Here is a 27,793-nt window from a genome sequence, read left to right as displayed (position 1 = left end):
TTTATGGTAAAAGCCCTGCAGAATGTAGGCATAGAGGGAACTTTCCTCAACATAATAAAGGCCATATATTACGAACCCACAGCCAGCATCATCCTCAATGGTGAAAAACTGAAACCGTTTCCACTAAGATCAGGAACAAGACAAGGTTGCCCACTCTCACCACTATTATTCAACACAGTTTTGGAAGTTTTAGCCACAGCAATAAGAGAAGAAAAAGAAATAAAAGGAATTCAAATCAGAAAAGAAGAAATAAAGCTGTCACTGTTTGCAGATGACATGATACTATACATAGAGAATCCTAAAGATGCTACCAGAAAACTACTAGAGCTAATCAATGAATTTGGTAAAGTAGCAGGATACAAAATTAATGCACAGAAATCTCTGGCATTCCTATACACTAGTGAAAAATCTGAAAGTGAAATTAAGAAAACACTCCCATTTACCATTGCAACAAAATATCTAGGAATAAACCTACCTAAGGAGACAAAAGAACTGTATGCAGAAAATTATAAGACACTGATGAAAGAAATTAAAGATGATAAAAATAGATGGAGAGATATACCATGTTCTTGGATGGGAAGAATCAACATTGTGAAAATGACTCTACTACCCAAAGCAATCTACAGATTCAATGCAATCCCTATCAAACTACCACTGGCATTTTTCACAGAACTAGAACAAAAAATTTCACAATTTGTATGGAAATACAAAAGACCCCGAATATCCAAAGCAATCTTGAGAATGAAAACTGGAGCTGGAAGAATCAGGCTCCCTGACTTCAGACTATACTACAAAGCTACAGTAATCAAGACAGTATGGTACTGGCACAAAATCAGAAATATACATCAATGGAACAGGATAGAAAGCCCAGAGATAATCCCACACACATACAGTCACCTTATCTTTGATAAAGGAGGCAAGAATGTACAGTGGAGAAAAGATACCCTCTTCAATATGTGGTGCTGGGAAAACTGGACAGGTACATGTAAAAGTATAAAATTAGAACACTCCCTAACACCATAAACAAAAATAAACTCAAAATATATTAAAGACCTAAATGTAAGGCCAGACACTATCAAACTCTTAGAGGAAAACATAGGCAGAACACTCTATGACATAAATCACAGCAAGATCCTTTTTGACCCACCTCCCAGAGAAATGGAAATAAAAACAAAAATAAAGAAATGGAACCTGATGAAACTTAAAAGCTTTTGCACAGCAAAGGAAACCATAAACAAGACCAAAAGACAACCCTCAGAATGGGAGAAAGTATTTGTAAATGAAGCAATTGACAAAGGATTAATCTCTAAAATTTAGAAGCAGCTTATGCAGCTCAATAACAAAGAAAGAAACAACCCAATCCAAAAATGGGCAGAAGATCTAAATAGACATTACTCCAAAGAAGATATACAGATTGCCAACAAACACATGAAAGAATGCTCAACATCATTAATCATTAGAGAAATGCAAATCAAAACTACAATAAGATATCATCTCAAACCGGTCAGAAAGGCGATCATCAAAAAACATAGAAACAATAAATGCTGGAGAGGGTGTGGAGAAAAGGGAACACTCTTGCACTGTTGGTGGGAATGTAAATTGATACAGCCACTATGGAGAACAGTATGGAGGTTCCTTAAAAAACTAAAAATAGAACTACCATACGACCCAGTAATCCCACTACTGGGCATATACTCTGAGAAAACCATATTTGAAAAAGAGTCATGTACCAAAATGTTCAATGCAGCTATATTTACAATAGCCAGGACATGGAAGCAACCTGTGTCCTTCAACATATGAAAGGATAAAGATGATGTGGCACATATATACAATGGAATATTACTCTGCCATAAAAAGAAACGAAATTGAGTTATTTGTAGTGATCTGGATGGAGTTAGAGTATGTCATACAGAGTGAAGTAAGTCAGAAAGGGAAAAACAAATACCATAGGCTAACATATATATATGGAATCTAAGAAAAAAAAAGTTATGAAGAACCTATGGGTAAGACGGGAATAAAGACACAGACCTACTAGAAAATGAACTTGAGGATGTGGGGTGGGGGAAGGGTAAGCTGTGACAAAGTGAGAGAGTGGCATGGACATATATACACTACCAAACGTAAAATAGATAGCTAGTGGTAAGCAGCCTCATAGCACAGGGAGATCAGCTCGGTGGCTTGTGACCACCTAGAGGGGTGCGATACGGAGGGTGGAAAGGACAGAGACGCAAGAGGGAAGAGATATGCGAACATATATGTATGTATAAATGACTCACTTTGTTGTAAACCAGAAACTAACACACCATTGTGAAGCAATTATACTCCAATAAGGATGTTAAAAAAAAGTTCTACACCCATTTATGATAAAAACTCTGCAGAAAGTGAGCATAGAGCGAACCTACGTCAACATAAAAAAGGCCATATATGACAAACCCACAGCAAATATCATTACAAATGTTGAAAAACTGAAAGCACTTCCTCTAAGAGCAGGAACAAGACAAGGATATCCACCCTCGCCCCAATTATTCAACATAGTTATGGAAGTCCTAGCCACAGCAATCAGAGAAGGAAAATAAATGAAATGACTCCAAACTGGAAAAGGAAAGTAAACCTGCCACTGTTTGCAAACGACATGAAACTGCACATAGAAAATCATAAAAATGCCACCAGAAATCTGCTAGAACTCATCAATGAATTTAGTACAGTTGCATGATACAAAAGTAATACACGAATATCTCTTGCATTCCTGTACAGCAACAATGAAAGAACAGAAAGATAAACTAAGGAAACAATTCCATTTACCATTGCAACCAAAAGAATAAAATACCTAGGAATAAACCTACCTAAGGAAGCAAAAAACTGTATTCAGAAAACTATAAGAAAATGATGAAAATATCAAAGATGACACAAAAAGATGGAGATATATACCATGTTCTTGGATAAGAAGAATCAATATTTTGAAAATGACTATACTACGTAAAGCAATATACAGATTCAGTGCAATCCGTAGCAAATTATCAAAGGCATTTTTCACAGAATTAGACCAAAAATATTTATAATTTGTATGGAAACACAAAAGACCCTGAATAGCAAAAGCAATCTTGAGAAAGAAAGAAGGAGCTGAAAGAATCCGGCTCCCTGACTTCAAACTATACTACGGGGTTACAGTAATTAAGACAGTATGGTAGGAGGACCTTCGAGATGGCAGAGGAGTAAGATGTGGCGATCACCTTCCTCCCCACAAATACATAAAAATACATCTACATGTGGAACAACTCCCACAGAACACCTACTGAATGCTGGCAGAAAACGTCAGACTTCCCAAAGACAAGATACTCCCCACATACATGTGTAGAGCAACAGAAAAAAGAAAAAACAGAGACAAAAGAATACGGAAGGGACCTGCACCTCTGAGAGGGAGCTGGGAAGGAGGAAAAGATTCCACAAACTAGGAAGTCCCTTCACTGGAGGAAATGAGGGATGGGTGCAGGTGGTGTGAAGCTTTGGAGCCACGGAGGAGAGTGCAGCAACAAGGGTGCAGAGGGAAAAGCAGAGAGATTCTCACACAGAGGAACACTGTCGACCAGCACTCAGCAGCCTGAGATTATTGTCTGCTCAGCTGCTGGGGCAGGTGAGGGCTGGGAGCTGAGGCCCTGGATTCGGAATTCAGATCTCAGGGAGAGGACTGAGATTGGCTGCATAAACACAACCTAAAAGGGGCTAGTGCACCACAGCTAACCAAGAGGGAGTCCGAGAAAAAGTTTGGAACTGCCTAAGAGTCAAGAGACCATTGTTTCAGGTTGAGCAAGGAAAGGAGATTCAGAATATCACCTAAATGAGCTTCAGAGATCGGCGTGAGCTGCAGTTATCAGCGCAGACACCAGAGACAGGCATGAAATGCTGAGGCTGCTGCTGCAGCCACCAAGAAGCCTGTGTGCAAGCACAGGTAACTATCCACACCTCCCCTCCTGGGAGCCTGTGCAGCCCGCCACTGCCAGGGTCCCGTGACCCAGGGACAACTTCCCGGGAGAACACACGGCATGACTCAAGCTGTTGCAACATCATGATGGCCTCTGCCACTGAAAGCTTGCCCCGCATTCTGAACCCCTCCCACTCCCCTTCCTGAGCGAGCCAGAGCCCAATAAGCTGCTCCTTTAACCCTCTCCTCTCTGGGCGAAGAACAGACGCCAGAGGGCGACCTACATGCAGAAGTGGGGCCAAATCCAATGCTAAACCCCAGGAGCTGTGTGAACAAAGAAGAGAGAGTGAAATTTCTCCTTGCAGCCTCAGGAGCAGAGGATTAAATCTCCACAATCAACTTGATGTACACTGCATCTGTGGAAGACCTGAATAGACAATTAATCATCCTAAAACTGAGGCTGTGGACTTTGGGAGTAAATGGAGACTTGGGGTTTGCTGGATGTGACTGAATAGTTTCTGATTTTTATGTTTATCTTAGTATAGTTTTTAGCGTTTGTCATCATTAGGGGATTTGTATATTGATTTAGTAGCATTCCTTTTCTTAATTAATTTTTAATTTTTTAATTTTAATATTTTTTTATTTTTAATTTTTATAACTTTATTTTATTTCATATTGCTTTCTTTTGTTCTCCCTTTTTTTCTGACTTGTGTGGCTGACAGGGTCTTCGTGATCTGGTCGGGTGTCAGGCCTGAGCCTCAGAGGTAGGAGAGCCAAGTTCAGGACACTGGACCACCAGAGACCTCCTAGCCCCAAGTAACATCAATTGACAAGACCTCTCACAGAGATTTCTCACTCAAAGCTAAGACCCAGCTCCACTAAAGGAACAGCAAGCTCAAGTGCGTGGCATCCCATGCCAAACAACTAGCAAGACAGGAACACAACACCACCCATTAGCAGAGAGGCTGCCTAAAATCAGAATAAGTTCACAGACACCCCAAAACACACCACCAGATGCGGTCCTGCCCACCAGAAAGCCAAGATCCAGCCTCATCCACCAGAAACAGGCACCAGTCCCCTCCACCAGGAAGCCTACACAACCCACTGAACCAACATTACCCACTGGGGGCAGACACCAAAAACAATGGGAATGATGAACCTGCAGGCTGTGAAAAGGAGATCCCAAACACAGTAAGTTAAGCAAAATGATAAGACAGAGAAATACACAGCAGATGAAGGAGCAAAGTAAAAACCCACCAAAACAAAAAACAGAAGAGCAAATAGTCAGTATCCCTGAAAAACAATTCAGAGTAAAGGTAGTAAACAAGATCCAAAATCTTGTAAAAGAATGGAGAAAATACAACAAACGTTTAACAAGGACATAGAAGAACTAAAGAGCAAACAAACAATGATTAACAACATGATAAATGAAATTAAAAATTCTCTAGAAGGAATCAATAGCAGAATAACTGAGGCAGAAGAATGGATAAGTGACCTGGAAGATAAAATAGTGGAAATAACTACCACAGAGCAGAATAAAGAAAAAAGAATGAAAAGAATTGAGGGTAGTCTCAGAGACTTCTGGGACAACATTTAACACACCAACATTCGAATTATGGGGGTACCAGAAGAAGAAGAGAAAAAGAAAGTGTCTGAGAAAATATTTGAAGAGATTATAGATGAAAACTCCCCTAACATGGGAAAGGAAATACTCAGTCAAGTCCAGGCAGCGCAGAGGCCCATGCAGGATGAATCCAAGGAGAAACATGCAAAGACACATATTAACCAAACTATAAAAAATTAAATACAAAGAAAAAATATTAAAAGCCACAAGGGAAAGCAACAAATAACGTACAAGGGAATCCCCATAAGGTTAACAGCTCAACTTTCAGCAGGAAATCTGCAAGCCAGAAGGGAGTGGCAGGACATATTTAAAGTGATGAAAGGGAAAAACCTACAACCATGATTACTCTACCCAGCAAGGATCTCATTGAGATTCAACAGAGATATTAAAGCCTTTACAGACAAGCAAAATCTCAGAGAATTCAGCACCACCAAACCAGCTCTACAACAAATGCTAAAGGAAATTCTCTAGGCAGGTAACACAAGAGAAGGAAAAGACTTACAATAACAAACAGAAAACAATTAAGAAAACGGTAATAGGAACATACTTATCGATAATTACCTTAAATGTAAATGGATTAAATGATCAAAACAGAAGACATAGACTGGCTGCATGGATACAAAAAAAGACCCAGATATATACTGTCTACAAGAAACCCACTTCAGACATAGGGACACATACAGATTGAAAGTGAGGGGGATGGATAAAGATATTCAATGCAACTGGAAATCGAAAGAATGTTGGAGTAGAAGTCTTATATCAGACAAAACTGGCTTTAAAATAAAGAATATTACAGAGACAAAGAAGGAAAATACATAACGGTAAACGAATTAATCCAAGAAGAAGATATAAAAATTGTAAATATTTATGCACCCAACATAGGAGCACCTCAATAAAAAAGGCAAATGCTAACAGCCATAAAAGGGGAAATCGACATTAACACAATAATAGTAGGGGACTTTAACACCCCACATTCACCAATGGACAGTTCATGCAAAATGGAAATAAATAAGGAAACACAAGCTTTAAATGACACCTTACACAAAATAGACTTAACTGATATTTATAGGACATTCCATCCAAAAACAATAGAATAGCTTTTCTTTTCAAGTGTTCATGGAACATTCTCCAGGATAGATCACATCTTGTGTCACAAATCAAGCCTTGGTAAATTTAAGAAAATTGAAATCATATCAAGTAACTTTTCTGACCACAGTGCTATGAGACTACATTTCAATTACAGGAAAAAAAAAACTGTAAAAAACACAAACATATGAAGGCTAAATGATACAATACTAAATAACGAAGAGATCACTGAAGAAATCAAAGAGGAAATCAAAAAATACCTAGAAACAAATGACAATGAAAAGACGATGATGCAAAACCTATGGGATTCAGTGAAAGCAGTTATAAGATGAAGTTTATAGCAATACAATCTTACATCAATAAACAAGAAAAAATTTCAAAAAAAAAACAAAAAAAAACCACACCTACACACCTAACCTTAAACATAAAGCAATTAGAGAGAGAAGAACAAAAAAACAAATTAGCAGAAGGAAAGAAATCATAAAATTCAGATCAGAAATAAATGAAAAAGAAATGAAGGAAACAATAGCAAAGATCAATGAAACTAAAACTGGTTCTTTGAGAAGATAAACAAAATTGATAAACCATTAGCAAGACTCATCAAGAAAAAAGGAAGAAGACTAAAACACAATTAGAAATGTAAAACGTGTAGTAACAACTGACACTACAGAAATACAAAGGATCATGAGATATTACTACAAACAACTATATGCCAATAAAAAGGACAACCTGGGAGAAATGGAAGAATCTTAGAAAAGCACAACCTTCTGAGACTGAACCAGGAAGAAATAGAAAATATAAACAGACCAATCACAAGCACTGAAATTGAAACTGTGAATAAAAATCTTTCAGCAATAAAAACCCCATGATCAGACTGCTTCACAGGTGAATACTATCAGACATTTAGAGAAGATCTAACACCTATCCTTCTCAAACTCTTCCAAAATATAGCAGAGAGAGGAACACTCCCAAACTCATTCTATGAGGCCACCATCACCCAGACACCAAAACCAGAGAAAGATGTCACACAAAAAAGAAAACTACAGGCCAATATCACTGATGAACATAGATGCAAAAATCCTCAACCAAATACTAGCAAACAGAATCCAACAGCAAATTAAAAGGATCATACACCATGATCAAGTGGGGTTTATCCCCGGAATGCAAGGATTCTCCATTATACACTAATCAATCAATGTGATAAACCACATTACCAAATGGAGGGAGAAAAACAATATGATCATCTGAATAGATGCAGAAAAAGCTTTTGACAAAGTTCAACACCCATTTATGATAAAAACCCTGCAGAAAGTAGGGATAGAGGGAACTTTCCTCAACATAATAAAGGCCATATATGACAAACCCTCATCCAGCATCGTTCTCAATGGTGAAAAACTGAAACCATTTCCACTAAGATCAGGAACGAGACAAGGTTGCCCACTCTCACCACTATTATTAAACACGGTTTTGGAAGTTTTAGCCACAGCAGTCAGAGAAGAAAAATAAATAAAAGGAATCCAAACCAGAAAAGAAGAAGCAATCAGTCAATGTTTGCAGATGACACGATACTATACATAGAGAATCCTAAAGATGCTACCAGAAAACTGGTAGAGCTACTCAATGAATTTGGTAAAATAGCAGGATACAAAATTAATTCACAGAAACCACTTGCATTTCTATACACTTATGATGAAATATCTGAAAGAGAAATTAAGAAAACCCTCCCCTTCACCACTGCAACATAAAAAATAAAATACCTAGGAATAAACCTAAGGAATCAAAAGACGTGTATGCAGAAAATTATAAGACACTGATGAAAGAAATTAAAGATGATACAAACAGATGGAGAGATATACCATGTCCTTGGATTGGAAGAACCAACATTGTGAAAATGACTATACTACCCAAAACAGTCTCAGAATCAGTGCAATCCCTATCAAATTACCAATGGCATTTTTCACAGAACTAGGAAAAAATTTCACAATTTGTATGGAAACACAAAAGACCCCGAATAGCCAAAGCAATCTTGAGAAAGAAAAACAGAGCTTGAGGCATCAGGATCCAGGACTTCAGACTATACTACAAAGCTACAGTAATCAAGACAGGATGGTAATGGCACAAAAAAAGAAATATAGATCAATGGAACAGGATAGAAACTCGAGAGGTAAACCCACGCACATATAGTCACCTTATCATTGATAAAGGAGGCAAGAATATAAAATGGAGAAAAGACAGCCTCTTCAATAAGTGTTGCTGGGAAAATTGGACAGCTACATGTAAAAGAATAAAATTAGAGCACTCCCTTCCACCATATGCAGAAATAAACTCAAAATGGAGTAAAGACCTAAATGTAAGCCCAAACTCTTAGAGGAAAACATAGGCAGAACACTTTATGATGTACATCACAGCAAGATCCTTTTGGACCCACCTCCTAGAGAAATGGAAATAAAACCAAAAATAAACAAATAGAATCTAATGAAACTTAAAAGATTTTGCACAGCAAAGGAAACCATAAACAAGACCAAAGGCAACCCTCAGACTGGGAGAAAATATTTGCAAATGAAGTAACTGACAAAGGACTAATCTCCAAAATATGCAAGCAGCTCATGCAGCTCAATACCAAAAAAGCAAATAACCCAATCCAAAAATGGGCAGAAGAACTAAATAGACATCTCTCCAAAGAAGATATACAGATTTCCAACAAATACATGAAAGAATTCTCAACATCACTAATCATTAGAAAAAGGCAAATCAAAATTACAGTGAGGTATCACCTCACACCGGTCAGAATGGCCATCATCAAGAAGTCTACAAACAATAAATTTTGGAGAGGGTGTGGAGGAAAGGGAACCCTCTTGCACTGTTGGTGGGAATGTAAATTGATACAGTCACTATGGAGAACAGTATGGAGGTTCCTTAAAATACTAAAAGTAGAACTACCATACGACTCAGCAATCCCACTACTGGACATATACCCTGAGAAAACCATAATTCAAAAGAGCCATGTGCCAAAATATTCATTGCAGCTCTATTTACAATAGCCAGGACATGGAAGGAACCTAAGTGTCCATCATTGGATGAATGGATAAAGAAGATGTGGCACATATATACAATGGAATATTACTCAGCCATAAAAAGAAATGAAATTGAGTTATTTGCAGGGAGGTGGATGGACCCAGAGTCTGTCCTACAGAGTGAAGTAAGTCAGAAAGAGAAAAACAAATACTGAATGCTAACACATATATATGGAATCTCAGAAGAAAAAAAAAGGTTATGAAGAACCTGGGGCAAGATGGGAATAAAGACACAGACCTACTAGAGAATGGACTTGAGGATACGGGGAGGGGGAAGGGTAAGCTGTGAGAAAGTGAGAGAGTGGTATGGACATATATACACTACCAAACGTAAAATAGATAGCTAGTGGGAAGCAGCTGCATAGCAGAGGGAGATCAGCTCGGTGCTTTGTGACCACCTAGAGGGGTGGGATAGGGAGGGTGGGAGGGAGGGAGATGCAAGAGCGAAGAGATATGGGACATATGTATATGTATAACTGATTAACTTTGTTATAAAGCATTAACTAACACACCATTGTAAAGCAATTATACTCCAATAAAGATGTTAAAAAAAGAAAGAAATCCATAATAGAATAAAAATGGAAAATTTACAATTCTGTGAAGATTAAACAGCATACTCTTCAATAAAACAGTGTGTTCTAGAAGAAATCACAAGAGAAATTAGAATATATTTAAAGGCAATGAAAAGAAAACGTATCAAAACTTACAGTACGCAATAAAAGCAGTGCTTAGAGGAAAATGTATGCCTTTAAATGCCCATGTTAGGAAAGAAGAAAGATCTCAAATCACCAACCTAACCTTATCCCTTAAAGAACTACAAAAAGAAGAGCAAGTTAATCTCAAATCTATTAGAAGGAGTGTAATAATAAATATTAGTATGAAGAAAAACGAAATAGAGAATAGAAAAATTATAGAGAAAAATTAATGATTGTAAAATTTTGTTCTTTGAAAAGATCAACAAAATTGACAAACTTTTAGCTAGACTAACAGGAGAAAATGTAAATAACTAAAATGCAAAATGGAAGACAGAGCATTACTCAAGACCATATGGAGATAAAAATATTTGTAAGAGAATAATATGAAAAATTCTTGGGCAATAAATTAGATAACCTAGATGAAATAGACAAATTTCTCTAAACACACAAATTATATAAATTGACTCAAAAATAAAAAAATTTCATCATACCTGTAACAAGTGAAAATACTGAATTAATAATCAAAATATTCCCAGTAAAGTCCTGGACCAGATGACTTTATTGGGGAATTATGCAAAGATTAACACAAATCTTCTCAATTTCTTGCAAAAAATGAGCAGGAGGGAGCTTTTCATAACTCATTCTAGGTGGCTAGCATTAGTCCGATACCAAAACCATACAAAAACATCACAAGAAAATAAAATCACAGGCCAGTATCCCTTATGAATATAGAGACAAAAATCCTCGACAAAATATTAACAAATGTAACCCAATAGCATATTAAAAAGAATTATTTACTTTGACAAAGTGGGATCTCTCCCAGGAATGCAGGCTTTGTTTAACATAAGAAAATTAATGGAATATCTTAATTTAGTAGAAAAAGGGAGGAATCATATGATCATCATAATTGATTCAGAAAATATATTCAACAAAATCCAACACTCTTTCATGGTAAATAATTCTCAGAAAACTATGAATTGAAAGAAAATTCATCAATGTGATAAAAGAATTTATACATTAAAAAAGCCCATAGTTAATATTATGCTCAATGATGAAAGACTGAAAATGTACCCCTAAGATAAGGAACAAGACAAGGATATATGCTTTTATTGCTGCCATTCAACATTATACTGGAGGTTATAACCAGAGGTATTAGACAAAAAAGAATTGAAATGCATACAAATTAGCAAGGAACTGGTATAACTTCATTCTCAGATGAGATAATCTTATATATAGAAATTCCAAAAGAATCCACAAGAGATTAGCACTAATAAATGAGTTCACCGAAGTTGCAGGGTACCTGATCCACACTCAAAAATCAGTTGTATTTCTACAAACTAGCAGTGCACAATCTGAAAAATAAAGAAATCAGTTTCACAGATCATACAACTCAATACTGAATGAACAAACAGCCCAATCAAAAAATGGACAGACGACCTAAACAGACATTTATCCAAAGAAGCCATACAGATGGCCAACAAGCACATGAAAGGGAACTTAACATCACTAATTACTAGAGAATTGCAAATCAAAGCTACAGTGAGGTATCACCTCACACCGGTGAGAATGGCCATCATCAAAATATCTACAAACAATAAATGCTGGAGAGGGTGTGGAGAAAAGGGAACTCTCTTGCACTGTTTGTGGGAATGTAAAATGATATTGTCACTATGGAGAACAGTATGGAGGTTCCTTAAAAAAACTAAAAATAGAACTACCATATGACCCAACAATCCCACTACTGAGCATATACCCTGAGAAAACCATAATTAAAAAGATTCATGCACCAAAATGTTCATTGCAGCACTATTTACAATAGCCAGGAAAGGGAAACAACCTAAATGTCCATAAATGGATGAATGGATAAAGAAGATGTGGTACATATATATAATGGAATATTACTCAGCCATGAAAAGAAATGAAATTGAGTCATTTGTAGAGATGTGAATGGACCTAGAGTCTGTCATACAGAGCGAAGTAAGTCAGAAAGAGAAAAACAAATATCGTATATGAACACATATGTGTGGAATCTAGAAAAATGGTAGAGATGAACCTAATTGCAAGGCAGGAATAGAAAGGCAGACATAGAGAACGGATGTGTTGACACGGGGAAGGTGAGGGTGGGATGAATTGGGTGATTAGGTTTGACATAAATACACTACTATGTATAAAATAGATAGCTAGTGGGAACCTGCTGTATTGTACAGAGAACTCAGCTTAGCGCTCTGTGATGACCTAGATGGGTGAGATGGCGGGGAATGGAGGTTCACAAGGGAGGGGATATATGTATACATATAGGTGATTCACTTCGCTGTACAGCAGAAACTAACACAACATTGTAAAGCAATTATATTCCAATTAAAAAAAAAAGAAATTCCCAAAGAATCCGCAAGAAAGAGAGTAGCACTAATAAATGAATTCACTGAAGTTGCAGTGTACCTGATCCACACTCAAAAATCAGTTGTGTTTCTTCAAACTAGCAGTGAACAATCTGAAAAATAAATTAAGAAATCAGTTTCACAGCTCATACAACTCAATACTGAATGAACAAACAGCCCAATCAAAAAATAGACAGACGACCTAAATAGACATGTATCCAAAGAAGCCATACAGATGGCCAACAAGCACATGAAAAGGTACTTAACATCACTAATGACTAGAGAAATGAAAATCAAAACCATAATGAGGTATCACCTCACACTGGTCAGAATGGCTATCATCAAAAGTTTACAAATAATAAATGTTGAAGAAGGTGTGTAGAAGAGGAAATCTCCTACCCTGTTGGTGGGAATGTAAATTGGTGCAGTCACTACTGAGAACAGTAAGGAGGTTCCTTAAGAAACTAAAAATAGAGTTACCATATGATCCAGTGATTCCACTCCTGGGCATATATCTGGAGAAAACTATAATTCAAAAAGATACATACACCCCTATATTCATAGCAACACTATTTACAATAGCCAAGACATAGAAACAACCCAAGAGCCCATCAACAGATGGTTGGCTTAAGAAGATGTGGTATATATATATATATATATATATATATATATATATATATATACAGTTGGATATTACTCAGCCTTAAAAAAGAATGAAATATTGCCATTTGTGGCAATATGGATGGACTTGAGCATATTATACTAAGTGAAGTAAGTCAGACAGAGAAATACAAATATATGATATCATTTATATGTGGAAACTAAAAAAAATAATACAAATGAATCTATATACAAAACAGAAACAGACTCACAGACATAGAAGGCAAACTTATGGTTGCAGAAGGGGAAAAGAAGGGGGTGGGAGGGATAAATTAGAAATACGGGATTAACAGATACAAACTACCATACATAAAATAGGTAAGCAATAAAGATTTACTGTATAGCACAGGGAACTATATTCAATATCTTGCCATGACCTATAATGGAAAATAATCTGAAATATATATATATATCTTAATCACTTTGCTGTACACCTGAAAATAACACAATATTATAAATTAACTATACTTCAATTTAAAAAAAAGAAATCAGTGTTATTTACAATAGCATCTAAAAGAATAAAATATTTGGCATTAAATCTAGTCAATGAGGTGAAAGAGTGCTGCTTTAATATCTATGAAACACTGATGAAAGAAATAAAAAAACCTAAATAAATGGAAAGACATTTTGTTTCATGAATAGGATGACTTAACATTGTTAAGATGTCCATACTACTCAAAGCAATCTACAGATATCATGCAATCCCTATTAAATTTCAACAGCTTTTTCACATAAATGAAAAAACCAATCCTCAAATTCATATTGGATCAAGAGATCCCGAATAGCCTATAAAATCTTAAAAATGAAGAATAAAGTTAGAGTAGTCACACTACCAAACTCCAAAACTTCCTGTAATTTTACAGTAATTAAAACAATATGGTACTGGTGTAATGACAGACATACAGACCAATAGAATAGAGAGGCTAGAAACAAACTCTCATAGAAATGATGAATTAATTTTTGAGAAGGGTGTTAAGACTATTCAATGGTGAAAGGACAGTGCTTTCAACAAACTGTACTGGAAAAACTATATTCACATGCCAAAAAATGAAGATAGAACTTTATCTTACTCAATACACAAAAATTAACAAAATGAATCAAAGACAAACTTAAGAGTTAAACCTATAAAACTCTTAGAATAAATCAATGCAAAAAATCTTTATGACATTGGATATGGCTAACTTTATGAATGCTACACCAAAAGCACAGGAAAGAAAGAAAAACAAGATAAATTGATCTTCACAATTAAGAACTTTTGTGTATGAAAAGATTATATCAAGAAACAAAAGGATAACCTACTGAATGGGATAAAATATTGGCAAATTATGTATCTGATTAAGGAATAACATCCACAATATATAAATAATCCCTACAGTTTAACAACTAAGAAGCAATCTGATTCAAAAACGGGCAAAGGACTTGAATAGACACTTGAATAGACAGACACCAAATATATACAAATGGACAATAAAGACATGAAAAGATGCTTAACATTATTAGTTTTAAGGGAAATGCAAATCAAAACCAAAATGAAATAACACTTCAAACGTACTAGGATGGGTATAATAAAAAGAGAAAATGACAAGTATTGATGAGGATGCGGAGAAACCAGAACTCTTGTTCATTGCTGGTGGAAATGTAAGTCGGTGAGACCACTGGAAAAAAGAGTGTGGAAGTTTTTAAAAAGTTTAAACATAGTACCATTATATGACCCAGAAATTCCTCTCCTGGGTATATATAAAAAATAATTGAAATCAAGGACTTAAACTGATACTTGTACACTCATGTACATAGCAGCATTATTCACAATAGCCACAAGATGGAAAGAACCCAAGTGTCCATAAACAGCTGAATGGATAAACGCAAGTGGTATATTCACAGAACAGAATATAACTCGGCCATAAAAAGGAATGATATTTTAGTACATGCTACACTGTGTATGACCCTTTAAAACATCGCACTAAGTGAAATAACCCAGTCATATAATGACAAATATTGTATGATTATACTTATATGAGGTACCTAGAAAAGGCAAATTCATAGAGACAAAAAGTAGAATAGAGTTTACCAGAGGTTGTTGGAGGCAGATAATGTTATTTATTATTTAATGGACACAGAGCTTTTGTTGAGGATGATAAAAAAAATTGAGGTATAAACGATGGTGATGGTTGCAAAACATTGAAAATGTGTTTAATGCCACTGAATTGTATATTTATGAATGGTTAAAATGATAAATACTATGTTTTGTATATTTTACAACAATTAAAATGTAAAATTAAAAACTCACACTAAAAAAAACCCTTCATTTGAAAGTTTCCCAGATCAGGAACTGACATTTGTAAACTTCTTAAATGAATGATCTCTCTGGTTCCTCTGAATATTTTAGTATACATTTTTATGGTGATGGTGAAATATCTGGACTACATTGTGGGATAATGGTATTATTTGCCTAGATTCATTTTGACTGTCTGTTACTCTAGCTAGTTGCAAAATCAAGATTTTTTTTCAAAGTGATTAGCTATTTGTTGCACGTATGTATAAAGTCTTAGTCTTCTTTCTTTGTCTATTTTGTTAAAGTGTCAAGAAGAACTATATTTCCCCTATTCAGGTATTCAGTAAATTAGAAAGGGAGAAAATGAGGAAATCTAACAAGGCTAAAGAACAAAGGAGAATATCACTTTAGAGAATAAGAATAAATCAAAGAACATCTTTTATAAAATAGAGAGATATACTGTATTCATGGATGTAAATACTCAACACCTAAAGATGTCAGTTCAAAGTTATAAGTATATCTAATGTAATTCATATGAAAATCTAAACAAGATTTTTGTAAACAAAATTATTCTAAAATGTATTTGGAAAGACAGTAATTTAGAATATCCTAATCAATTTCAAATAAGAAGAATAAACTGGGAGGAATCTCTCTAAAGGTCTTTAAGGCCTCTTTTGAGGTACTAATAATCAAAACTGTGTGGTACTAGTCAAGGGATAAACATAAAGATCAATGGAACAGATCACCACAAAATAAGCCAATCTCATAATGCTATGTTATACATGATATCATGTATATAACTTTCTCAAAATAACAAAGTTATAGATATGGTGAACAGATTAGCAGTTGTAAGGGTTTGGGGGTAGGGGGAAGAAGGTGGGTGAATAATAAAGGAGTAACATGACAGATACCTTTGTGGTGAGATAAAAGTACTGTATCTTGATTGCTATGCTAGTTACACATACCTACACATGTAGTAAATTGACATAGAATTGTATAAATATATTGTCTAATGTCCACTTCCTGATTTTGATATTGCACTATAATTATGCAAGATGTAACCACTGGGAAAACTGAGTGAAAAGTACATGGTGACTTTATACTATCTTTGCAACTTCCTGTGAATTTATAATTAAGAATTTTAAAATAAAATAGTTTTAAAAAATCTTCCAATAAAAGAAAACTTTTTGAGAATAAAATAACAATAATAAACAAACACAGATAAAATCAGTGCAAGTAAAGCAAAATACATTGCAGGAGAATTTCATTTTGCTCTACACACAGATCAGAAATTAAAAATCAGTGTCTCAATTACCTCCTTATCAAAATGAGATGGACTGCAAAAGGTAGCACTGGTGATTTCCTTGTAAATACTGAGGATATAATTAATGTTCTTAGAAAACATGATCTATGTTCAGAAATGAGTATTTGTGGCTATCATTATCATGACCATCAGCTGAATGTTAACCTGCACCCTTCATACACTCTTGCCCTTTAGTCATTTTGAAAGTTCAGCTTATTTGGTTCCATGTGCTTATATTCTGTGACAAATAGGTAAAACAAAATAATTAAAAGTTAAATGAAGTAAAATGCACTAACTTCCTACTACCAGCATTTCTCTTTTTTATTGAAATATAGTTGATTTGCAGTATTATATTAGTTTCAGGTGTACAGCATAGTGATTCAATATTTTTATATATTATACTCCATTTAAAGTTATCAGAAAATAGTGGCTATATTTCCCTGTAGTGGACAATATATCCTTGTTGTTTATTTAGGTTTTATACAGTAGCTGGTATCTCTTGCCCCACCCCCTTACCCTCTCCCCACTGGTAACCACTAGTTTGTTTTCTATACCTGTGGTCTGTTTCTGTTTTGTTATATACATACTTATGTTTTACATTCCACATATAAGTGATAGCATACATTATATGTCATGCTCTGTCTGACTTATTTCACTAAACATAATACATTCTAGGTCAATCCATATTGTTGCATGTGGCAGAATTTCATTGTTTTTAATGGCTGAGTAATATTCCATTATATATATATGATACATATATAAATAATCACATCTTATTTATCCATTCATCTATTGATGGACATTTGGGATGTTTCCATATCATGGACTTGTAAATAATGCTGCTCTGAACTTTGGGGTGCATGTATCTTTTTGAATTAATGTTTACAAGTTTTTCAAATATATACCCAAGAGTAGAATTGCTGTATCATATGGAAGTCCTATTTTTAATTTTTTGAAGAAATTTCATACTTTTCTCCATAGTTGCTGCAAAAACTTACATTCCCACAAACAGTGTACAATGGTTCCCTTTTCTCTACATCCTGGCCATCATTTGTTACTTTTTGATGATAACAATTCTGACAGGTGTGAGGTGATATCTCATTGTGGTTTCAATTTGCATTTCGCTAGTAATTAGCAATGTTGGGTATCTTTTCATGTGCCTGTTAGTCATCTGTATGACTTCTTTGGAAAATGACAATTCAGGTCTTTGGCCCATATTTTAATCAATTTTTTATATTGACTTGTATGAGCTGTTTATATATTTTGGATATTAACTCCTTATTGGTCATATCGTTTGCAAATATTTTCTCCCATTCAGTAGGTTGCCTTTTCTTTTGTTGATGGTTTCCTTTTTGTCAATGGTCTTTTCTTTTTGTCTGTGGTTTCCTTTTCAAAATATTTTAAGATTAATTAAGTCCCACTTGTTTATTTTTGCTTTTATTTCTTTTGTCTTAGGAGACAGATCCAAAAATATATTGCTATGATTTATGTCAAAAAGTGTTCTGCCTATGTTCTTTTCTAGGAGTTTTATGGTTTCAGGTCCTACATTTAGGTCTTTCATCTATTTTTAATTAATTTTTGTATATTGTGCAAGGAAATGTTCTAATCTCATCCTTTTACATATATCTGTCCAGTTTTCTCAGCACCACTTATTGAAGAGATTCTATTTTCCATTGTCTATTCTTGGCTCTATGTCATACATTAATTGGCCATGATTGTGTAGGTTTATTTCGAGGCTCGCTGCTCTCTTCCATTGAAATATGTGTCTTTCTTTTGTGCCAATAGCATGCAGTTATGATTACAGCACCTTTATACTATACTATGAAGTCAGGGAGCATGACCTCCACCTATGTTCTTTTTTCTCAAGATTGTTTTGATAAGTCAGGGTCTTTTGTGTTTCTATATAAATTTTAGGATTATTTGTTCTACTTCTATGAAAAATGTCATGGATATTTTGATAGGGATTGCCTTAAATCTGTAGATTGCTTTGGGTAGTATGGACATTTAACAACATTAATTCTTCCATTCTAAGAAATTGGGATTGATTTTGATTTATTTGTATCATCTTTAATTTCTTTCATCAACATTTTATAGTTTTCAGATTATAGGTCTTTCACCTCCTTGGTGAAGTTTATTCCTAGTTATATATATTTTTTCTTTTTGCGCTGATTTAAACAAGTTTTTTTGTTGTTTATTTTTGCTTTTACTTTCTCTTTCTGCTAGCTCTTATTAGTGTATAGAAAAGCAACAGGTTTCTGTATATTAATCTTGTATTCTGCAAATTGACTGAATTCATTTAATAGTTCTCATAGTCTTCTGGTGGAGACTTTAGGGTTTTCTGTATATAGTATCATGTCATCTTCAAATAGTGACAGTTTTACTTCTTCCCTTCCAATTTGGATGTCTTTTATTAGTATTTTTCTTGTCCCATTGCCATGGCTGGGACTTCCAATACTATGTTAAATAGAAGTGTGAAGAGTGTACATCCTTGTCTTGTTCCTGCTTACACTTTTTATCATGAATGTATGTTGAATTAAGTCAAATTATTTTTCTGCATCTGTTGAGATGATCATCTGATTTTTGTCCTTCCTTTTGTTAATGTGGTGTATTACATTGATTGATTTGCGAATACTGAACCATCCTTATGTCACTGGAATAAATCCAACTAGATCAAGTTGCATGATCCTTTTTATGTATTGTTGCATTTTATTTGATATTATTTTGTTGAAGATTTTTACATGCATATTCATCAAATATATTGGCCTGTAATTTTCTTTGTGTGTGTGTGTGTGTCTTTTTCTGGTTTTGGTGTCAGGGTAATGGTGGTCGTGTTGAATGAATTTGGGAATGTTCTATCATGTTCCATTTTTTTTGGAATAGTTTGAGAAGGATAGATTTTTTTTTCCTTTTCTTCTCTTGTAGGCAGCACATAGAAGGGTCGTTTTTTTTTTTATCCAATCATCCACCCTCTGTCTTTTGATCAGAGCATTTTTCCCATTGGTATTTAAATTAATTATTGTTATCCATTTACTTATTGACATTTTATTACTTGTTTTCATGTTGCTTTGTAATTCTTCTCTGTTAATTTCTTCTTTTTGTTTCTTCCTTTATGGTTTGATAATCTTCCTTAATAGTATGCTTGTCTTCCACTCTTTTTAGTTTTTCTGTATTTTTTGTAGGTTTTTGACTTATGGTTACTATGCAGCTCATATACATTGACTTACAACTATATCTACTTGTTCTAAACTATTAGTCATTTAAGTTCAATCACATTTGAAAAGATCTATATTTTTTTACTCCTCTACCCCACCTTTTGTGTTTTTTTTTAAACATCTATATTGAAGTATAATTGCTTCACAATGGTGTGTTAGTTTCTGCTTTATAACAAAGTAAATCAGCTACAGATATACACACGTTCCCATATCTCCTCCCTCCCGCATCTCCTTCCCTCCCACCCTCCCCATCCCACCTCCCCAGGTGGTCACAAAGCACCATGCTGATCTCCCTGTGCTATGCGGCTGCTTCCCACTAGCTATCTATTTTACATTTGGTAGTGTATATATATCCATGACACTCTCTCATCCTGTCACATCTCACCACTCCTCCTCCCCATATCCTCTAGTCCATTCTTTAGTAGGTCGGTGTCTTCATTCCCGTCTTGCCACTAGGTTCTTCATGGCCTTTTTTTTCCCCTTAGATTCCATATATATGTGTTAGCATACTGTATTTGTTTTTCTCTTTCTGACTTACTTCACTCTGTAGGACAGACTCTAACTCCATCCACCTCATTACAAATACTTCCATTTCATTTCTTTTTATGGCTGAGTAATATTCCATTGTATATATGTGCCAAATCTTCTTCATCCATTCATCAGATGATGGACACTTAGGTTGCTTCCATGTCCTGGCTATTGTAAATAGAGCTGCAATGAACATTTTGGTACATGACTCTTTTTGAATTATGGTTTTCTCAGGGTATATGCCCAGTAGTGGGATTCCTGTGTCATATGGTAGTTCTATTTTTAGTTTTTTAAGGAACCTCCATACTGTTCTCTATAGTGGCTGTATCAATTTACATTCCCACCAACAGAGCAAGAGTGTTCCCTTTTCTCCACACCCTCTCCAGCATTTATTGTTTGTAGATTTTTTGATGATGGCCATTCTGACTGGTATGAGATGATATCTCATTGTAGATTTGATTTGCATTTCTCTAATGATTAATGATGTTGAGCATTCTTTCATGTGTCTGTTGACCATCTGTATATCTTCTTTGGAGAAATGTCTATTTAGGTCTTCTACCCATTTTTGGATTGGGTTGTTCGTTTTTTTGTTATTGAGCTGTATGGGCTGCTTGTAAATTTTAGAGATTAATCCTTTGTCAGTTGCTTCATTTGCAAATATTTTCTCCCATTCTGATGGTTGTCTTTTGGTCTTGTTTATGGTTTCCTTTACTGTGCAAAAGCTTTTAAGTTTCATTAGGTCCCATTGGTTTATTTGTGTTCTTATTTCCATTTCTCTAGGAGGTGGGTCAAAAAGGATCTTGCTGTGATTTATGTCATAGACTGTTCTGCCTATGTTTTCCTCTAAGAGTTTGAGAGTGTCTGGCCTTACACTTAGGTCTTGAATCCATTTTGAGTTTATTTTTGTGTATGGTGTCAGGGAGTGTTCTAATTTCATACTTTTACATGTATCTGTCCAATTTTCCCAGCACCACTTATTGAAGAGGCTGTCTTTTCTCCACTGGATATGCTTGCCTCCTTTATCAAAGATAAGGTGACCATATGTGTGTGGGTTTATCTCTGGGCTTTCTAACCTGTTCCATTGATCTATATTTCTGTTTTTGTGCCAGTACCAAACTGTCTTGATTACTGTAGCTTTGTAATATAGTCTGAAGTCAGGGAGCCTGATTCCTCCAGCTCCAGTCTTCGTTCTCAAGATTGCTTTGGCTATTCGGGGTCTTTTGTGTTTCCATACAAATTGTGAAATTTTTTGTTCTAGTTCTGTGAAAAATGCCAGTGGTAGTTTGATAGGGATTGCATTGAATCTGTAGATTGCTTTGGGTGGTAGAGTCATTTTCACAATGTTGATTCTTCCCATCCAAGAACATGGTATACCTCTCCATCTATTTGTATCATCTTTAATTTCTTTCATCAGTGTCCTATAATTTTCTGCATACAGGTATTTTGTCTCCTTAGGTAGGTTTATTCCTAGATATTTTATTCTTTTTGTTGCAATGGTAAATGGGAGTGTTCTCTTAATTTCACTTTCAGATTTTTCATCATTAGTATAAAGGAATGCAAGAGATTTCTGTGCATTAATTTTGTATCCTGCTACTTTACCAAATTCATTGATTAGCTCTAGTAGTTTTCTGGTGCCAGTTTTAGGATTCTCTATGTATAGTATCCTGTCATCTGCAAACAGTGACAGCTTTACTTCTTCTTTTCCGATTTGGATTCCTTTTATTTCTTTGTCTTCTCTGATTGCTGTGGCTAACACTTCCAAAACTATGTTGAATAATAGTGGTGAGAGTGGGCAACCTTGTCTTGTTCCTGATCTTAGTGGAAATGGTTTCAGTTTTTCACCATTGAGGACAATGTTGGCTGTGGGTTTGTCATATATGGCCTTTATTATGTTTAGGAAAGTTCCCTCTATGCCTACTTTCTGCAGGGCTTTTATCATAAATGGGTGTTGAATTTTGTCGAAAGCTTTCTCTGCATCTATTGCGATGATCATATGGTTTTTCTCCTTCAATTTGTTAATATGATGTGTCACGTTGATTGATTTGCGTATATTGAAGAATCCTTGCACTCCTGGAATAAACCCCACTTGATCATGGTGTATAATCCTTTTAATGTGCTGTTTGATTCTGTTTGCTAGTATTTTGTTGAGGATTTTTGCATCTATGTTCATCAGTGATATTGGCATGTAGTTTTCTTTCTTTGTGACATCATTGTCTGGTTTTGGTATCAGGGTGATGGTGGCCTCGTAGAATGAGTTGGGGAGTGTTCCTCCCTCTGCAATATTTTGGAAGAGTTTGAGAAGGATAGGAGTTAGCTCTTCTCTAAATGTTTGATAGAATTAGCCTGTGAAGCCATCTGGTCCTGGGCTTTTGTTTGTTGGAAGGTTTTTAATCACAGTTTCAATTTCAGTGCTTGTGATTGATCTGTTCATATTTTCTATTTCTTCATGGTTCAGTCTTGGTATTGTCTGCATTTCTAAGAATCTGTCCATTTCTTCCAGGTTGTCCATTTTATTGGCATAGAGTTGCTTGTAGTAATCTGTCATGATTGTTTGTATTTCTGCAGTGTCAGTGGTTACTTCTCCTTTTTCATTTCTAATTCTATTGATTTAAATCTTCTCCCTTTTTCTCTTGATGAGTCTGGCTAATGGTTTATCAATTTTGTTTATCTTCTTGAAGAACCAGCTTTTAGTTTCATTGATTTTTGCTATTGTTTCCTTCATTTCTTTTTCATTTATTTCTGATTTGATCTTTATGATTTCTTTCCTTCTGCTAGCTTTGGGTTTTTTTTGCTCTTCTTTCTCTAATTGTTTCAGGTGCAAGGTTACGTTGTTTATTCCAGATGTTTCCTGTTTCTTGATATAGGCTTGTATTGCTATAAAGTTCCCTCTTAGAACTGCTCTTGCTGCATCCCATAGGTTTTGGGTCGTCGTGTCTCCATTGTCATTTGTTTCTAGGTATTTTTTGATTTCCCCTTTGATTTCTTCAGCGATCACTTCGTTATTAAGTAGTGTATTGTTTAGCCTCCATGTGTTTGTATTTTTTACAGATGTTTTCCTGTAATTGATATCTAGTCTCATAGCGTTGTGGTCAGAAAAGATACTTGATACACTTTCAATTTTCTTAAATTTACCAAGGCTTGATTTGTGACCCAAAATATGATCTATCCTGGAGAATGTTCCATGAGCACTTGAGAAAAATATGTATTCTGTTGTTTTGGGGTGGAATGTCCTATAAATATCAATTAAGTCCATCTTGTTTAATGTATCATTTAAAGCTTGTGTTTCCTTATTTATTTTCATTTTGGATGATCTGTCCATTGGTGAAAGTGGGGTGTTAAAGTCCCCTAGTATGATTGTGTTACTGTCGATTTCCCCTTTTATGGCTGTTAGTATTTGCCTTATGTACTGAGGTGCTCCTATGTTGGGTGCATAAATATTTACAATTGTTATATCTTCTTCTTGGATTGATCCCTTGATCATTATATAGTGTCCTTCTTTGTCTCTTGTAATAGTCTTTATTTTAAAGTCTATTTTGTCTGATATGAGAATTGATACTCCAGCTTTCTTTTGATTTCCATTTGCATGGAATATCATTTTCCATCCCCTCACTTTCAGTCTGTATGTGTCTCTAGGTCTGAAGTGGGTCTCTTGTAGACAGCATATATATGGGTCTTGCTTTTGTATCCATTCAGCCAGTCTGTGTCTTTTGGTGGGAGCATTTAATCCATTTACATTCAAGGTAATTATCGATATGTATGTTCCTATTCCCATTTTCTTAAATATTTTATGTTTGTTATTGTGGGTATTTTTCTTCTCTTGTGTTTCTTGCCTAGAGAAGTTCCTTTAGCATTTGTTGTAAAGCTGGTTTGGTGGTGCTGAACTCTCTCAGCTTTTGCTTGTCTGTAAGGTTTTAATTTCTCCATCAAATCTGAATGAGATCCTTGCTGGGTAGAGTAACCTTGGTTGTAGGTTTTTCTCCTTCATGACTTTAAGTATATCCTGCCACTCCCTTCTGGCTTGCCGAGTTTCTGCTGAAAGATCAGCTGTTAACCTTATGGGGATTCCCTTGTGTGTTATTGGTTGTTTTTCCCTTGCTGCTTTTAATATGTTTTCTTTATATTTAATTTTTGATAGTTTGATTAATATTTGTCTTGGCGTGTTTCTCCTTGGATTTATCCTGTATGGGACTCTCTGTGTGTCCAGGACTTGATTAACTATTTCCTTTCCCATATTAGGGAAGTTTTCAACTATAATCTCTTCAAATATTTTCTCAGTCCCTTTCTTTTTCTCTTCTTCTTCTGAGACCCCTATAATTCGAATGTTGGTCCGTTTAATGTTGTCCCAGAGGTCTCTGAGACTGTCCTCAGTTCTTTTCATTCTTTTTTCTTTATTCTGCTCTGCAGTAGTTATTTCCACTATTTTATCTTCCAGGTCACTTATTCGTTCTTCTGCCTCAGTTATTCTGCTATTGATCCCGTCTAGAGTATTTTTAATTTCATTTATTGTGTTTTTCATCATTGCTTGGTTCATCTTTAGTTCTTCTACATCCTTATTAAATGTTTCTTGCATTTTGTCTATTCTATTTCCAAGATTTTGGATCATCTTTACTATCATTATTATGAATTCTTTTTCAGGTAGAGTGCCTATTTCCTCTTCATTTGTTAGCTCTGGTGTGTTTTGACCCTGCTCCTTCACCTGCTGTGTGGTTTTTTGTCTTCTCATTTTGCTTATCTTACTGTGTTTGGGGTCTCCTTTTCACAGGCTCCAGGTTCGTAGTTCCTGTTGTTTTTGTTATCTGTCCCCAGTGGCTAAGGTTGGTTCAGTGGGTTGTGTAGGCTTCCTGGTGGAGGGGACTAGTGCCTGTGTTCTGGTGGATGAGGTGGGATCTTGTCTTTCTGGTGGGCACGTCCACGTCTGGTGATGTGTTTTGGGGTGTTTGTGGCCTTATTATGATTTTAGGCAGCCTCTCTGCTAATGGATGGGGCTGTGCTCCTGTCTTGCTAGTTGTTTGGCATAGGGTGTCCAGCAGTGTAGCTTGCTGGTCGTTGAGTGGAGCTGGGTCTTGGTGTTGAGATGGAGATCTCTGAGAGATTTTCACCGTTTGGTGTTACCTGGAGCTGGGAGGTCTCTTGTGGACCCGTGTCCTGAAGTTGGCTCTCCCACCTCAGAGGCACAGCCCTGATGCCTGGCTGGAGCACCAAGAGCTTTTCGTCCACACGGCTCAGAATAAAAGGTAGAAAAAAATGAAAGAAAGAAAGAAAGAGGATAAAATAAAATAAAATAAAGCTATTATAATAAAAAATAAGAAAAACAATTATTAAGAATAAATGTGTTCAGAAAAAAAAAATTTAATTTTTAAAAATAGATTTATTAATTTTTTATAGTAAAAAATAAGAAAAAAATTATTAAGAAAAAAATCTATTAAGAAAAAAAATTTTAATTTTTTAAAATAAAAAATATGAAAACTTATTAAAAAATTTTTTTAATTTCTAAAAATAGAAAATAAGGAAAAAATTATTAAGAAAACATTTATTAGGAAAAAAAATTTTTTTGAGTTAAAAAAAAAAAAAAACACGGACGGACCTAACCCTAGGACTAATGGTGAAAGCAAAGCTATACAAAAAAAAATCTCACCCAGAAGCATACACATATACACTCACAAAAAAACGAAAAGGGGAAAAATTAATATATCCTGCTCCCAAAGTCCACCTCTTGAATTTGGGATGATTCGTTGTCTATTCAGTTATTCAACAGATGCAGGCACATCAAGTTGTTTGTGGAGCTTTAATCAGCTGCTTCTGAGGCTGCTGGGAGAGATTTCCCTTTCTCTTCTTTGTTCGCACAGCTCCCGGAGTTCAGCTTTGGATTTGTACCTGCCTCTGCGTGTAGGTCGCCTGAGGGCATCTGTTCCCCACCCAGACAGGACGGGGTTAAAGGAGCAGCTGCTTCGGGGGCTCTGGCTCAGTCAGGCCAGGGGGTGGGAGCGGTACGGAGGAGGCAGGGCGAGCCTGCGGCAGCAGAGTCCGGCGTGACGTTGCTGCAGCCTGAGGCGCGCTGTGTGTTCTCCTGGCGAAGTTGTCCCTGGATCAGGGGAGCCTGGCAGTGGCGGGCTGCACAGGCTCCCGGGAGGGGCGGTGTGGAGAGTGACCTGTGCTTGCACACAGACTTCTTGGCGGCGGCAGCAGCAGCCCTAGTGTCTCCTGCCTGTCTCTGGGGTCCGCGCTGAGAACCGTGGCTCACGCCCGTCTCTGGGGTCTGCGCTGTTAGCCGCGGCTCACGCCCGTCTCTGGAGCTTGCCTAGGCGGCGCTCTGAATCCCCTCTCCTTGCGCGCCGCGAAACAAAAAGGCAAGAAAAAGTCTCTTGCCTCTTCGGCAGCTGCAGACTTTATCCCGGACTCCCTCCCGGCTAACACCGAAGCCCGAGCCTCAGCTCCCAGCCCCCGCCCGCCCCGGCGGCTGAGTAGACAAGCTTCTGGGGCTGGTGAGTGCCACTCAGCACCGATCCTCTGTGCGGGAATCTCTCTGCTTTGCCCTCTGCACCCCTGTTGCTGCGCTCTCCTCCGTGGCTCCGAAGCTTCCCCCCTCTGCCATCCACAGTCTCTGCCCACGAAGGGGCTTCCTAGTGTGTGGAAACCTTTCCTCCTTCACAGCTCCCTCCCACTGGTGCAGGTCCCGTCCCTATTCTTTTGTCTCTGTTATTTCTTTTTTCTTTTGCCCTACCCAAGTACGTGGGGAGTTTCTTGCCTTTTGGGAGGTCTGACGTCTTCTGCCAGCGTTCAGTGGGTGTTCTGTAGGAGCAGTTCCACGTGTAGATGTATTTCTACTGTATCTGTGGGAAGGAAGGTGATCTCCGCATCTTACTCTTCTGCCATCTTGCCCCTCTCCCCATCGGGTTTGAACTTTAAATTGTATATATTGTGCGACCATCACCTTTTGTGTTTTTGATGGCATATTTCACATCTCTTTGTTTATCCCTTCACTGTTTATTGTTGTTATAGTTGCTTTTATAATTTTTTGTAGTTTAATTTTCATTCTACCTAT

The 27,793-nt window shown here is 36.2% G+C and overlaps 1 long non-coding RNA gene across 1 annotated transcript in view; it reads left to right on the top strand.

Moving 5' to 3' along the window:
• The first annotated feature begins 720 nt into the window (after positions 1–720).
• LOC309620859 overlaps positions 721–27,793 on the top strand; it is a 233,394-nt gene continuing 206,321 nt past the window's right edge. The window contains exon 1 of the long non-coding RNA XR_014239707.1: positions 721–1,985. This is a non-coding gene — a long non-coding RNA (uncharacterized lncRNA). The remainder of the gene's footprint in view (positions 1,986–27,793) is intronic.

Source organism: Balaenoptera borealis (genome assembly GCF_965194805.1).
Source record: "Balaenoptera borealis genome assembly, chromosome: X".
NCBI classification, from domain to species: Eukaryota; Metazoa; Chordata; class Mammalia; order Artiodactyla; family Balaenopteridae; genus Balaenoptera; species Balaenoptera borealis.
The sequence above is the reverse complement of the archived record's forward strand: the minus strand, read 5'-3'. Positions and strand labels throughout refer to the sequence as shown.